This window comes from Aedes aegypti, chromosome 2 (assembly GCF_002204515.2).
Source record: "Aedes aegypti strain LVP_AGWG chromosome 2, AaegL5.0 Primary Assembly, whole genome shotgun sequence".
Lineage (NCBI taxonomy): Eukaryota > Metazoa > Arthropoda > Insecta > Diptera > Culicidae > Aedes > Aedes aegypti.
This window is the reverse complement of record NC_035108.1, coordinates 345,528,725-345,543,032: the sequence shown is the minus strand read 5'-3', so window position 1 is coordinate 345,543,032 and position 14,308 is coordinate 345,528,725. Positions and strand designations below refer to the sequence as shown.

The 14,308-nt window shown below is 35.7% G+C and overlaps 1 protein-coding gene across 6 annotated transcripts in view; it reads left to right on the top strand.

Moving 5' to 3' along the window:
- LOC5569036 (ubiquitin-conjugating enzyme E2Q-like protein 1) overlaps positions 1 to 14,308 on the top strand; it is a 290,341-nt gene that overhangs the window by 33,029 nt on the left and 243,004 nt on the right. The window lies entirely within an intron of this gene.

Sequence of the window (14,308 nt, the reverse complement as noted above, 5' to 3'; positions counted from 1 at the left end):
CAAGCAGAGCATGACCCACTAAGTAAATAACATATAACACCAAAAACTATAGAAGTAATGCACTTGCCATAGAAAAGTTTTTCCTTTGTGTGCGTATTATACCTGTTTACCCCAGCTTTTTGTCGATGGTGGATTCTGTAGATGGTTTAGAAAAAAAAGACACAAAGGAATAACAGTTTTTCGTTCTTGCTTTCTTCATTGGACCTTCTTCGTCTCCGTCATTTTGCATCGAGAATATTTGAAAGACTTTTGACAATAGTAATCTGTTATTGGCTCTGCAGTCTGTAGAAAGGAAAAGCTGATGTGTTTCAAGCATTTTATATTTTTATGTGCTTAACATCTTTTTTACGAAATCTAGAGTATAAATATTAAGAAACAAAAATATTAATTGTTCAAGGAGTTTTAGAAATCTTACAAAAAAATAGATTTTTTGTCAGATGGCTCTAACTGTTGAGCAATGGTCATAACACATATGAACATTCAAACAAATCTCCTACAAACATTACGGTTCTAAAGTTCTAAATATTCTAAATTATTATTATTGGGGATGGTACTCAAATTATGTCACGCCAAATTTCGACTTTTTCGACCCCCTCCCCCCTCTGTCTCACTTTTTCTATAAGTCTTATAAACATTTTGTGACGCTTGTCACGGTATGCCTGACCCCCTCCCACTCTTGGAGCATGACATTTGTGTACGATGCCTTACTAGCACAAAAATACTAATTTAGGTTTTTTTTTATCGTAAATTTCTGTAAGCTTTCTTCAAAATGGCGAAACTAACAAACATAAACAATTTTTTTCATCAATTGAACTTGCTGCCATGGCTTTGGACCACATTCACCGATACGACCGAAACGTCAATTTCTTGACCATAGGCTACTCAGACTGCTGTTCCGTCTTACCTCTGGCCACTTGTGTTGGAACTGGGTAGAATCTGAACATCTCACATATCTGAGTGTGTTCCTGATTAGGTTTCTGTTCGCATTTCTACCGATAGAAAGCGAATTCAGTTTCTCAATAACACAATTCTACAATCATACGGGCACAATACATTATATTCCCAGATCAAACTTTTCCAAAATCTAAGCCCCGAAAAAATACAAATGGGAGCAATTGCTTATTTCGATTGGAAGGTGGGGACGACATAATTATTGTATGATTCCTTATGATCAACCACTTGATCTTGGTAATGCGTATATTTGATATATCTGATGCAGCATTCAATCAACTAGGTACTGTTTATTTGTCGGTTTTAAGGCCAAGTAGCCTGTCATTCGTTTTGGCAACAATGATGACTTTTTAGCTTGCTTTTCAAAGTGATAAAACTCAGTCTTGATAGTTTATATTGACTTGATAAAGTATCACTGTACGCGCTAACATACATAAAGTATGCTGATACTTTTTCAGCTGTGTCAGTACAAAACCAACTGATTTTCTTTGATTTGAAATCGTTAGATCAGTTAGCAACAATCATCAACGACGGGTACAAATTTCAATGACGGCCTACTTCGCCTTAAGAAAAATGTAAGGTAGAATTGTTGTTTATGTTCAGTAGATAAAATAATTACTAGATTTTTTTTTTTCAAATAATTCGTATGTAGTTTCTATTTGGCATTTTCTTTTAATTTTGCTGAGTTTGAAGGCCACACAGCTATGCTCTGAAGAAAAGCCTCTTTCGAGAAGAAGGGAACAACTTTTATGAAAATGATAGCTGTAAAATATGCTAAAATAAGGTTATTTTACGTGCACCTATTAGAGTCTATCTGGATTGTGCGAACAGAATTTCAACAAGCAACCAGGCTGCTGTCAAGCCAACATTTTCATCAAAATGATCCGAGTATGCCTAGAAGTGTACGGTCATTATTTCGTCACGCTGAAAATTGATGTACATTGGATTGTTTCAAAAACGTTTGTTGTAGAAACGTTTTACTTTGTCTTATTGATGCGTAATATTTTCAGAACTTTTGTGAAATATATTTATACTAACATACGGTCTGAAACTATCTGTTTCAGCTGATTCATTGGACTTATTGCCCTCATCAAATTTCAGTAGCGTAGTGTGAAGCATTTTAAGTGTGCACTTTGGCAATGGTTTCCTGCGATGCAAGCAAGCTAACAACGGTTAGCACTGGTGGAAAAATTTGTGTTCAAATTGAATTACCAAAAAATTTTGAGAAGGGCGCATTCAGCATGATATTCTGGAAAAAGCGCGACGATATTTTTCGCAAATTGGATCGGAAAAATCAATCTAATGAATTGATAGTGATAATTGTGGGAATGTTGAGATAACAGATATTGAATATGGTAAACAGATATGTGGTTTGAAGGTAGAAATAAAGATTTGATTTCTTGTGAGGAAATTTCAATCAATATCTCACAAATAATTATTAATCATGGTTTAACCACTTATCAAAGTGAATCCTGCAACCCAACGAAACTCCCTATTAACATCCCTTCCAGTAATCTTTGTAGAAAAGCAGAGATAAACGCGGACTTCAAATGGGGGTGGGACATTTAGCATAACAACGTTTCGCATACAAACGTTTGGCATAATGGACATTTAGCATTGTTCTACATATACTTTCTGCAAAGTTTCAGCGCAATCCATTGAAATCTCGAGCATTGCAATGAGTTTTTAGAAATCTGGTTCTTTGAATACTTTGTGCATAAAATTGCATGCGAGCATCTTGTATGCAAGAAAAAATCTACGTAGTGTGCGGTGATATTTCAAATGAAAACAAACATCAAAAATATCTGATAACAGAGCACATATGGGAACGGGTCGGGGAAAAATGGGACACCCTAGTCTTTATGTGAAATGGGTCACCCCCCCTTGAAATAGCAAAGAATACACACTAATATTCCATCCACCAATCCCACCTGACTGGAAGAACGTGGCTGGTGTTGTAATTGACCCAGTATAAAAAGAGGCACTGAATTATGCACACTGAAGAGAATTATGGCCAATCCCAGCCGAACTTCTAGTTGATTCTTTCTGCATATTCACTAGCATCGGTCAAACATGATATTTGTAGTCAGTCTAAGATAAGCTAAGCTTTTATCTATTAATCATATCTAAATTATAGTTCAGGACAAATTTACACTTGCGTGCTAAATCAAACCTTAATTTGATTGTTTTTATAGGGAACAAACAACATATTTTTGATTATTTTAAATCTAAACATATGAATCGTTTGAAGCTGAGTCATCAACGCAAGAGAAAAATTAAATACACTTACAGAGCGTAACAAAAACGATATTTTTGCGTGTCTCAAATCCATCAAACATGCAAATAGGACTTTAACTTTCATTTCAGATATAAGTTGGATGAAAAAGCACGGTTAAATTTAGATTAAGTCGATTTTTTGCTTACGCTTACAGTCTCCATACAGAATTCTTCGTTTCTCGTATATGGTAAAATGCAATACTATTCTAAACCAACAAAAAAATAACTTTTGAGCATCGGAAGTATTATAAACTTAGTTTATAAGTATTGTTATACACATAAAGTTTGAGTTCTGAGGCAAATTAAGCAAATAAATTGCTGACAAACTTGCATGCAAGTTGGCTAAAATAGTCAAATTTAGCATTTTCAACAGCTAATATCTCAAAAACTAGACGTGCTATGATATTTGTGAAAATGGCAATGGATTCAGCAATCCTTAATTAAATCAATATCGGTATTTTGGTGCTTGAGACAAAACCGTGTTCCGCAGTGTTATCAATGGAGATGTTTGAAGAAAAACTGTTTGTCAAATAACTTTCAAATATTACTGTTTTCACCATTAGATTAAAAATGCTAGGTTTACTGGTTAGAGACCCCTACCTCCACCACGTCACAGATCATCACAAATTCGTGAATACTTTAAATTTTACTCCTAAAACCTCAATCCGTACTACTGAGTATTGTTACACATTTAATATAGTAATCTTCTGAAGCCGATTAATAGTCCCTACATTTCATAAAACCCCGCTTGAAGCTTTCAGGCATTTCCATTCCAAAATGTAAATTTCAATATTGAGATCTAATTCAAAATCCTCAAGGTAACGCTCCAAATATTGAGGATCCTGTTAGGAAACGCAGAAAACCGCCTGGAATTTCCATAATACGCTTAGATATCTTTAGATACATCTGTAAAATCTCAGGAATCCGCTATGAACCCCAAGGTTTGGAGTTTTGTTTTGAATCGCTCAAAATCCTCAATATTCTAATGGAAGTACTGAGTATATCGCAAGCAATTTTAGATTTCGCTAAATGACGCTTCTGACCTTAGACTATTTTAAAAAAAAATATATAAATAAATAAATAAGTAAATAAAATTAAAATGTCTGAGTTTCAACCAGTCACCCTCCCCACCTAATTGCAATGCTAAAACAAACTTCCAGACAAATTTTCGTCCAATTTGGAGAAGATTAGGAGGTGCCTAAAGTCGAATTTGTGTTTTTGGCCTTTTTTTTTTACTTTCAAAAATTTCAGAAAAGAATTTGGAAAAACGAAAATCAATATAAATACCTATAGTTGAACGTATTCATAATACTCTACAACTTTTGTGAGCATTATATCCCAATTGAAGATGGTTTTGATCTCATAAAATTGATTTTAGTTCATAAAAGTACCGGAAAAACATATATTTCTCTAAAGTTTTTGTTCTGCGAGATTCTCAACCTCATGCCTAATCATACAATTTCCACCGTTGTATTATTTCTTTGCCTCATCTGGACATTATTGTAGTACATCATTTTCATATCCCAACTATACATTATAAATATCTTGGTGATTTTTCTATTCCCATAACATTGTACAACATTAACCTAATTAAGTATAGAATACCAATTGCTATTTCATAAAAAACATGATGTCCACTTCATGAAATGAACACTTAGTACCTACGTTTGTGCCGCAAAGACTCGCGGTTATTTCCCTCGCAAACTCGGTTTTCCTCATCGTCACATTGGCTGGAGCTAAGAATAACGCCAATTTAATGCTAATTTCCATGGAACATGCATGATGCTGTAACAACACACGAATTTGATTTATTTTCACAGTAGACTTCAGTTTACAGTCGCATTGAAAATCAAATATTCTTTTCTGTGTGTGTTTGAACTTAAAATGACACGAGGCCTCTTTTTGGGATCGACCTTTTTACGCAAGCCATGTAAAAAGAACATTATTTGGTGGTGAAACCAAACGAATGTTATAATTGAAAACGGTTGCCAAGGTGGCACTGTGGTTTGTTAGCGTTAGCGTAGTTACGGTATACTTCGTAGATTGGATACTAGCAACATTCATGTTTCTTTTTAATAATCTCATCCTGACTACTTTCAAGAACAAGGCAGGGGAGTATACCTTGTTCAAATCATAAACAAGAAAACTAAAGCATGAATATCGCTATTCCCGGCCACGCCCATCTTTACCGTAACTTGGGATAGGGGAAGGAAATGTTGATGTAGCACTTACTTAATGAGAGGCCACCGACTCAGCGACACCCTCATAAGTGCTACGGAGTTGGAGGTTGGGGAAGGTATATTGTCAGGATTCGCCTAGAAAGCTGGCGATAGACCATAAATATTTGTTGTTTAAGCGTTTTCAAATTAATGCCGGCAATCAAAAGAGAAAACAATAGCTTATTTATAGTATAAATAGTATTTCGCGAAATGCTTGTCGATTGTGCAGTAATATTTTTGCTCAATAACCAGTAAAAAGCAAAACCGATCCCTCCAGGGTCATCGGATTGTATAAAATAACGATACGCGTAAAAAAAGAAAAATCTCCGGCGACAAAAACACTCGCGAAACTGTGAGCAAAATCTATCTGACGACGCAAAACCGAACTGTCCTGCTTGGGCTTTACGAAGCACTACCCAGCAAGACGCTCCAAAACAGGAAAAAAAAAACAAAAAAAAAAATCTCCAGCGAGGAAAACACGCGCGAAACCCAGAGCCAAATCTATCGGACGACGCAAAACCGAACTGTCCTGCTTGGGCTTCACGAAGCACTCCCCCACTGTGGTTTGTGGCCAGCTTACAAACCCATCGTGCGAGTCCACTACAAATGGAGTGCCTTTTGTGGTGGTGAAAATGTAAAAATGTGTACGGTGGTCAGTACTGAAAACACAATATTGTTATGTGAGAAAATGGGGGAGAATCCATTCAACAAAACATGATTACAAAACTATTTCAATTAAAAACTATACATCCTTTTAGATATTCTCAGAGGAGTTCCTAAAAGAGTTCAAAAAGGGGAGTTTCTTCAAAAAAAAATCTGCAGGCAGTCTGCACTTATCGTCAAGAAATTTTACGTAAAGCTCTGTTGAAATTTTTGTCTGCTATATCTGCGATATAATTCTATAAGAATTTCGAAACAAATTTTGCACCGAGTTCCACCAGAAATCTTCTACAGCGTACCATTTATACATTTCCAATATGAGAGTCAATTAACGGTTAAGTTCATTGACATTGCGACAGTAAATCAAACTAGAGCTATTCTAGGTATTCGCAAATTTGTCACTAATTTGTTCTAAATGCGTAGAACGATGTGTTGTGAACATATGCCACAAATTGTAAACAGTTTGCACAAACAAACCATTCAACCTTATCAAAAGACGTCATTTTCCCATTGCATGACAGTCATCATGTTTTATTATTCAATCAATGCTATCGTAAAAGAAAGCAAATGAGCGCATCACATTCCCGACACTCACAGCACTCCTACCACGCCATGTCTCTCTCGCTCTCTGACCGTGACCGACTCATCTGTGGCGCTTCCAATTTTCCTAAACAACAGCAAATACAGTCAGTCGCGCAATGTTCAAGTTGTCGCCACCGCACCGTCATTGCCATGTGCTACACTCAAACGACGACCCTCCACTATGGACAGCTTTCATATAGACTGACGGTCAAAAATGTTTTTGCCATCTCATTCCATATTTATGAATTTTGTGACACAAATTTGAAATTTTTGTTTTCAGAAAAAGGTTTTCGAGAAAAGCTTTTGAATAGGGTCTCTAGTAAAATAATGAGTTTTGTTATCAATGACATTATAACTTACATAGTAATGATGTTATAAATCATTTTTCTATATTAAATCATTCCCTGAAGTAGTCTTTAGCTGTTATTGAAGGAAAATTTAAAATATTTGAAAAAGTCAAAGCCCCGAGTGAATAACAAATATTATATGTGAAGCTAAATTATTTACGACCCTTTAGTTTACATCTTTAAGTATCCTTGGAAAGTAGACATACCTTGAAAGTTAACTATGAAGTAATGTACAAGAACAACCTGTCAGAACTAGTCATTTTTTCGATTGTTGGCCACCTGATCGCCCATAGTGCCCTCTCTCTTCGACCGTTTTGTGTTGTCTTCGTGTCGTCATTTCCACTGTCATCGCTGACATTGTCACATTTCTCCACAAACCAACGCCGCATCAGTACTGCTGCTGGTCGCTGCAATGGGGGAAAGTATCTACAATCGAGAAATTCCACCTAGACCATTACCATCCAACCTCCCGCCCACCAAGAACCGGAAACGGAATATTCATACAATTTAAGCTTTTTGTCGAAGTTGGGTGGGGTGGTCTCAGAAGCGCGCAAAAGTTTAGTATTTGTAGATACTGTTGGTGTTCACATTATGGTTAACACACGCCAGTTCGGTTCGCTGAACTTAACAGAGACAGCGCTCACTCTGATGGCTATCGACGGTGCACTGTATATAGCAGAGTTTACCAAACTGTTTGTCGCGACCCATTTCGCATTTAGACGCTTCACATAAAGCAGTAACATACAAAAATAGGTAGCATTTTAAACCTGTAATACCCAACCCCGCCCTTGGACGGGGTACCTTTTGGAATTTTGTGTATTTTTTAGCACGGAAATCAAAATGGTTTTATTTTGCCTACTCCTCCAATATCCATTTTTAATTTTCGATTTAAACATCATTTTTCGCTACCTAAAAACTTTTTGATTTTTTTTCTTCTGAGTACCAATTTTTGACAATAATAAAAATTAAAGTTTTAGAATTTTGATATTTTGTATAACACATTTTTTTCCGTGTAACTAAAAGAAAAAAATATTTGAAAAAAAAACTTATTTTTGACATATTGAAATACTTATGCCAAAATTGAGTAGTTTTCGGCATATTCTCGAGAGAAGATTCTCGACATATGAAAGCAAGAATACAATGGGGTTCACGAAAAATAATCCTAGCGGCGTGATGGATCGCGCTTCCTAGAAGTTTGAGAACCTCTTGTATAGAAAGCTTGAATAAATAAAGGATTCAATCAATAGAATTGACCCAACGAGAATGAGGTGTGAATTCTGAAGCCACTGGCAAATAAGTGCATTATAAATAAATCCGTTTCAACGTGATTTCAGGTGGATGAATTCCGACGGCTTGGCTCAATCCCAGAAAGTTCGCAACAGAAGCTAAAAAAGCAACACCATAGTCCATGATTGCGTGGGTGGTTGGAAATTGAATCGAACCGATGGCTGCCAGCCAGCATCCGTTCAACGGGTCGTTCCGGTGAAATTGCGGGAAGCGGGAAAAGATACCGAGAATACACAAAACAGAAAATGAAGAAGAACAACCGCAAAACCACTATCGATAAAAGCCAGGCCAGGATTCCTGGGGTGGATGAAGTGGGCTGAATAAATTTAATCACAGCTTCATCTCGTACCGTGTCTGTGGCGCCCCCTTTTGGACGGAAACCCAGCTCCTTCGGCGTCTACGTCTGGGTGTCCTTTATACCAGTAAGGACAATGTTGACTAGAGGTTTTATCTTTTTTATTCTGCTTCGCCATTCTGTCGCTGTCGTCATCACCATCAACGTCATTGACTGGCTGCCTGAGTGGCGGCATTCGGTCATTATCAGAGGATTTGCACAAAAATTAAAGCAGAGCAGCAGAAACTACGCAGCTACGCAACCTAAGCCCATGGTTTGGGTTTATCCTAGGGCAAGAATACTGGGGATTTTCGTAATGGCGAAAAAGAAATAATCACACGTGTCAAAGTATAGACGAGAGTGGGTAAATGTGATTCCATCAAATCTTCTAAAAATCTTTGATAGATGATTGCAACTACTCTGCATGTTCCATCCTGGTGCGATCATTTCGAAATACTTAAAAATTCGTATCAGTTTTGAGATTGGACTCAGGTTTCAAAAAGTTCGCTAATAACTGCAACAATGAAATTTTTGCACTGTTAGAAAAATGAAAAAAAAAAACTCCTGGTCTCAACCATTTTAATCAACAGCATTCCAATTTTAAATACTTGAACATTTATTTGCTGCCCTTTGCGAACGGTTGTCCAATTACATTTTACTTATTATATTTCACGCTAACTTGTGCTGTTTTAATCATAGTTACAGTCTTGAACATTACGTTAATCACTTGTTGCAATTGATTAGATCAAAAATTAAAAAGAAGGCAGACTTGTTACCAGAAGTAGGTGTATTTCAGGGATTTTCCATTGGAAAAGAGGCGGAATCAAAATTATGTGTACCCGCAGTGACATTGGCATAGAAAGCTCCGTGCAAATTGATCAAATCCGAATTTCCCAGCGTGAATAGAAAGAAAATCAATTTGTTGATAAGCATGATTAAAATATACTCAAGGTCAATCAAGGGATCGAACCTCGAATAATCGAAATTTTTCCAAAGCTTTAACACAGTGCTCGCCAAACTGCGGCCCTCGTATAGATCTTGATCAACGCACGAATGCATTTCGAATAGTAATGTTATGTGGCCCACATGTTGTAATTTCTTGACGATTGATGTTCAATTTATTTGCTTTTAAAACTAAGTTTTTGAAAAATTCTTCGTTCAAATCATGAACAAATTGTCTGCATTTCTCCTTTTTGAATGTTTTATAAATTATCTTGAATTGATAGATAATCGACTGTTTATCTGCTTAGCATATTTCTATCAGACACCCTATAGTTCTTCCAAACTTGAAGGTTTCTCGAATCCGGCTAAGCTTTGGTTTATCAAGAACTTTAACGATTTATCGGCGGTCAGCAACATGTTTTCAGAGCACTGAGGTGGCCTGCATGGTCAGTTGAGCTAAAAACCTCTGCTTTAAGATGATTTAATAAACTTTATGTCAAAGTAAACTGTATAATATTTTGAGAAAGACCTTCTCGACATTTGTCAGATAGAACTCTCTATGCAAGACTACCTTGAACAAAATTTAAGTTTTGACGTTATGTGTGAAAAATTGGCACCACTTCTTCTCCACATGTTTGAGAATAAGTTTGCGTTCTTTGAGGGGTTTTGGCAACACAAGAAAGTTTTCTTTCTTGGCGATTTGGAAGGGTACTTTGTTTTTCCTAGTAAAGCTCAAGAGCTCCTACCCAAAAACTTGCATTTTCGGAAATACTGACTAGGGTAGATGTACCAATAGTGGAGGTATTAAGCATGATTGAACCTCATTTAACCGCCTAAAATCAAGTAGTGCAATTAATGTACATGTTAATGTTGTAAAGGGAAGTAACGACCATTGACTTAAAGAGATAAATGATATCATCGCAGTAATCCACGGCATGTCTGTGAAAAATAATACCTCCACTATTGGTACACTGTTCCTTTAGTTGCGGTATATTTTTCATTTGGGGACGGACCTGGTGTAGTGGTTAGAACACACGCCTCTCATGCCGAGGACCTGGAATCGAATCCCATCCCCGAAATAGTCACAAAAAATTTCAGTGACGGCTTCCTTCGGAAGGGAAGTAAAGCCGTTGGTTCCGAGATGAACCAGCCCAGGGCTAAAAATCTAGTTAATAAAGATAGAAAAAAAAAAATTTAATTTGTGTTTTTATAGTTGCGGTATCCGTTGTTTTCTTATGGGATCCTCCACTATAGGAACACTTTACCGCAACTATTGGAACAAGTAAAAAAAGTTGTAGCAATTTTGTGATATTACATCAGTTTTAAAGCAATTTGAACGATCTTTTTAACTATTCCGCGTATCAACAAGCCAATACGTCGATTGGCAGTGTCGGTTTTGTGACAAATGTAATAAAATCAGTGAAAACGGCACTACCGCAACTATAGGAACACCCACAACTAAGGGAACATTTACCCTACGACAGGCAGCGCCTTCTGTTTCAACAATTGCATCGAAATTAGGATTTGAGGCTGCTTCGATTTGTTGCTTGGAAAGATTCTGAAGAAGTGGTATTGAATTCCTCGTATATTTATCTAAGATTTGTAACCGGAATTCCACTTGGGATTATTTTCGAAATTCTTAAAACAAAATAACATTAAGAAACCATCCCAAAACTAAATTGACCCAAAAAATATTTCCAAGAATCGTTTCTGAACACCCTTATAAATACAGTCCAAGCGCGCTATAACGACATCGCAAGGGACCGTCGCAATAAAGTAAAATCGTTGTAGAGAATAGATATAACATTGAAATATTTTTCATGGGACCGAAAAATGTCGCTATATAGAGCTTTTGTCGTTATAAAAGTTGTCGTTATAAAGAGCTTCGACTGTAGTCACATTTTTTCTGGAATTCTTCTAGTTTTCTGGCAACAACTGATATACGAATTCTTACCGTGATTCATGAAAGAATCTCTTTTTGATTATTCTAAACAATCTTTTTATTTCACTTCCTAAAAATTGCTAATAAATTTTTACAAAATCTTCCAGAATTTACAAAAAAAATTAAAGAATCAAAAACACCTTCACAACATTTCCAGTGTTTACACCAAAAATCGAGGAAGTTGACCAGGACTTATTTCATTTTCCGTTCTTGCATTCCTTTGGCAATCGAACCAGAGATTCGTCGATAGATTCTTCAAGTAATTTACTCAGCATTTTAAGATATATTTTAAGAATTTATACAAGAATGTGTAGAAGTTTTCCCTACTAGAAATGTTTTTTCTGGTACTTTCTGGATATTTCCAGAAGTTCTCCTATGATGGATGATGGGAAAATTACATGAGTTAAACTTAAAAATTTCCCACAAGGTAATAAGGATATTTACCCAGAGATTCAAGAAAATTCTTTGCTTCGTTATCATTTTTGTTTGCTTTTCTCTAGGACATTTTTGATGATTATTCCAGGAAATAATAAAAGAATTTTGATAGATTTTTGCGAAAATACGATCAGAAACGTCATTGAGGGTATCTAATTTTATGAGGAAATCAAAAACGATCAAACGTTAACACTTTCTAAAAACTTTACCAGAATAATTTACACGCATTTCACAAGAAATTTTAACACGAAAAGGTCACAATAATTCCAGAAGAAGAAACATCTATTCCTTCAAAACTGTTGCTTATTACTTCACTACGTCTTTCATGATTAAAAAACGAATTAAAAACGAATTTCTGTAATAAAAATGGAAGCCCACACAAAAGAAACCTCAGCCAGCACAGTTGCTGGCTAGTGTGGTGTGCTATTTCAATACTTAAAAAATAATGCGCATTGGATATAAATAGAAAACGTTGTACTTGGACAGGCATCTAATTCTTCAGTAGAAGCATTAACCTAAGAATGCTAATGTCGCTGCTGTTAGTGTTACCAACATCTAGTTTGCCACGATCTGACAGCTTGAGTACCGGGCATCAAAGTGTCAAATTAATTTTGAAATCAAAAACAACGACATGGTATTGAACAAACAATGAAAAACCATAATTTAAGGTAATAATAATTAAAATCAATTTTGTGACAACAGCGCACCTAGCGTTCTACTACTAATATTTCTATTAATTCTTCCGAGAGAGGTGCATTTTGCGAAAAAGGCCCGCGTGATTATTGAGCTGAAATCGAATTCAGGTTAACTTCTGCGTCCATAAATCCTTTCATGGCGTAGGGGTAACGCGCCCTAACTAGAGATCAGGGAGTCGTGAATTCGATTCTCACTGAGAAGACGTGTTAATTTTTTTTCAAAACTACACATCAATTTGTCCATCTAATCCAATTGCAAAGTATATGTAATGTTTAGCTTTTCGGTAGTTGTTAAACGGCTGGTTAGCCGTAAACCACGATTCATAATTAAAAACAAGTATGTTATAAAAATGTTTACTAAAAAACTCCCAAGCATATGCTTTTTTTTATTTCTCCAGTATTTGTGTTGTGCCAACATGATATATCAGCTGGAGTTTTGCAAAAATAATATCCATGATATATTGCCAACCCTGCTTTCAGAAATTTATTCAAAAATCTTCGATCATTTCAACAAGGATTAAAAAAAATGTATTGAGCCAACTTAAACCAATATTCTTCCAAGTAATTTCGTAATGAGTTCTATTTAAAATAATATTGCTCTGGAAATTCTGTAACAGATTTCTTCAGGTATTTTACCAAAAATGTTACGCGTTTTTGGCAAACACCTGAAGAAATCTGGAAAAGCGTTAAGTCCTCAAAAACCAAAGATTTTTTTAGGAAATTACGTTTAAAATTCAAAATATCTTCAAAACATATTTGCACATCAAGTATCCTCTTTGAACATATTTCATATTAAGATCCTTGGAAGAACTCACAGTATGCATATTTTTTCAGGATTTCCCAATATAAAACCTCAGGTTAATCCATGAAGAAATCTCTATTAAAATATAAAAAAGTTGGTAAAGAATTATTTCTAGAGAAATTCCTGAAAAAAAATCCCTTGATGAATTTCTGCTTTTGAGGTAGTACTTGGATTTTTTGAAATTCTTAATTTTCGAAAGAATACACGATTCTGAAAGTTCTTTTAAAAAGTCTTGTATGAAGCATGGTGTGGTTTATAGAAGAATGTTAGAATAAAAATCTAGCAAAAACTCTGAAAAAAAAAATAGTTGTGAAGATTGTTATTTTTTTATGTTCGCATAATCTCAAAACTGTCTCAAGCGTCATTTTAATTTTTTTCCACGAAAAACCTTGATCGTACTTAAATTGATCATAATGATGTAAGAAGGTATTAGGGAATATTTCTCGCAAAACTTATGATCTCGTCCTAAGGTAAAGATGCATCGAAGTCAAACCTCGAATTTACAAGATCACAAATCTAGAGAACCTGACAACCGTTTGCGTTGATCATTTTATTGATTGGTCGCCACCAGCGAGTGACTAGTAAGTTACCTATTGTCTGCTTCTCTAGACTTGTGCTTTTGAAAATTCGAGATTTGGTTTCTATGTATCTTCACCCTAACAACTATTGGTAACCGAGTGTGTAGCTCCTTGTTATTAAGCAGATAAATGGACCAAAATAAAAACTATCATCGCTGGGAGACAGTGGAGGATCTTCTCTTCATCGTAGCATTGTGAAATGAAGTGTAAATCCATTTGTTTGCTCAGTAATAACAAGCTACATACTTGGTCACCTA